The sequence below is a fragment of the Anopheles gambiae genome, assembly GCF_943734735.2.
Source record: "Anopheles gambiae chromosome X unlocalized genomic scaffold, idAnoGambNW_F1_1 X_unloc_76, whole genome shotgun sequence".
NCBI classification, from domain to species: Eukaryota; Metazoa; Arthropoda; class Insecta; order Diptera; family Culicidae; genus Anopheles; species Anopheles gambiae.
In genome coordinates, this window is record NW_026902688.1 from 5,001 (window position 1) to 7,500 (window position 2,500).

Consider the following 2,500-nt stretch of genomic DNA (forward strand, 5'->3'; position numbering starts at 1 on the left):
CGACGTAGCCATTGTCTACGGTTAGCAAATCTAAGGGTATGACACCAAATGGGCGAGGCATACCGGACCTTCGCCACAACAGTAAGAGCAATTGCTCGCCTAGCATTACTACTCGGACCTGCCTTATTAGGCATCATCCTTACCAAGGTGGTCCATAACTTCGTCGCTCTCTCCACCGCATACCTGATGTGTGAAGTGTAATCGAGGCGGTCATCTAAGACCATCCCCAAATACTTTAAGCTGCGCGACGAATGTACTACGTGATCACCTACCCTGATAGCCCCATGCTGTACCCTCTGATGGGAACTGACCATGATAAACTCGGTCTTGGTCGGGGCTATCTTTAATCCGTTGTCGGTCATCCATCTGTCGATGATGCGAATCTGGCTGGAAACGAGAATTTCAATATCATCAACACAATTACCTTCCACCAACAATACTATATCGTCTGCATAGCCGATAATCCGTGCACCTTCCACCATTGCAACTCGTAGGACTCCGTCGTACATGAGGTTCCATAACGTTGGGCCAAGTACCGAGCCTTGAGGTACACCCGATGTGACTGCAATCTCTGCCGGTCCATCTGTGGTATCATACATCAGCACACGATTCCTAAAATAATCACCAATGATATCATAAAGATACTTAGGAGTGTTAATTCTCTGTAAAGCATTTGCAATCGCCAACCACGAAGCACTGTTGAAAGCATTAGTAACATCTAATGTAACAACTGCACAATACCGTCCACTGTATCGGTTTCTGCTTCTAGCTACCGAAACAATGTCCACTACCCGTTGAATCGCATCAACCGTTGATCGACGACTTCTGAAACCAAATTGGTCATCAGACAGTCCGTTGACCTCCTCGATGTGTGCATTTAACCGTTGCACTATGATGCGTTCTAAACCTTTACCTGCCCCGTCTAGTAGACAAATGGGGCGAACTGAACCCGGTTCCCCTGGTGGTTTGTTCGGTTTCGGTATTAACACCAACCTCTGCCTTTTCCACTCATCGGGGAACTTCGCGTTCTCTAAACAGCCTTGGTAAACCCTGCAAAATGCATCGGTTGCAGTCAACATACCAACTTTCAGCGCCTCATTCGGGATACCATCTGGTCCCGGCGCCTTCTTGTTAGGTAGTCTCCTGGCAACCGCAAGAATCTCATCATTAGTTACCCTTTCAAACTCTCGTGGCTGATCGATACGATATTCAGGCCACACCGTATTTGGGTGAGTAGGAAAAAGCTCGCTCACCACTTCCCTAAACTCGTCCAATGTCATGGTTCGGGGTCCAATCGAACCCTCGGCCACTTTCTTGAACGTATGATATACAATACCAAATGATGCGTTGTTCGCTGTTCCCAGGAACTCTTTCCACTTCCTCTGTCGGGTATGCTTGATCAATCGCTTGAGGGCATTCCTTGCCACCTTGAACTCGTCCCTAAAAGAAGAATAGAGATCAGTATTGAATGCTCTTTGCGCTAATCGATCGCGGTGTTTGCACTCTTTGCGAAGTGCCTCAATCTCTAACGTCCACCAAAATGCACTCTTGTTAGGAGTGTACCTCTTACGCTTAGTCATCGTCGCATTACACGCCGTGACAAGTATACGCATTAAGTCTTCGCTTGTTGTGACCTCTGTCTCAAAAGCGGCTTGCATCATAACTTCAAATATATCTTTGCTAAAATACTTGATGCTCCATCCCGTTATGGGTCGGGACAAGTTACGCACGCTTTGCGTCTCAAGATCTATTCGTATTGCACGATGATCAGAGTTCATATAGCCAGATAACACCTCCCACTTAAATGATCTTGCAACTGTTCTGCTCGCAAAAGTAAGATCAACTACTGACGTACGCCCTGGTCCAACATAAGTTGGGGTGCTGCCGTCGTTCAATAAAATAGCGTCAATCTGCGCAAAGGTTGATAAGACCAACTCACCTCTTCGTTTCTGGGTTTCTCCACGCTCGCCAAGTTGGTTGTTCCAACTTGCTGACCAAGCGTTGAAGTCCCCCCCGATAACGAATTTGTGGATACCGGTTACGGCCATTACCGTGTTATCCAACATGTTCTGAAACTCTTCCATACTAAATCTAGGTGGCGCGTAAACGCTAACCACTCGCATATCACCTATGTCAACTATCATTAAACCCTTCAGAGCCTTACTGACTACCTTAACTGGTAAGTCCGCGTTAACCACTACCGCTGCTGTGTTATCGTCATTGCGTAACACTTTGACGTTGGTTGTTGCCAGATACGGATCTGCAATCAACACTATATCCGCAGATTCTTCCCTAATCGTTTGCCACATTAACTGAAATGCGGCATAACTATGATTCTGGTTATGTTGTAGCAACCTAACCATTATGATCTAATCGTTCGCCTTCTAGGACACATATAGCTGCCCGTTGCGTGAAGGTTCTGTGACCTCGTACCGCAATCTAAACACTTGACAGAGTTGGTACAAGCTTGCTTCTTGTGTCCACTCAAACCGCATTTCCA

At 46.6% G+C, this 2,500-nt stretch overlaps 1 pseudogene; it reads right to left on the reverse strand.

The window, feature by feature from the left end:
• The window catches only part of LOC133394927 (large subunit ribosomal RNA), a 9,193-nt pseudogene that overhangs the window by 2,434 nt on the left and 4,259 nt on the right, over nt 1-2,500 (reverse strand).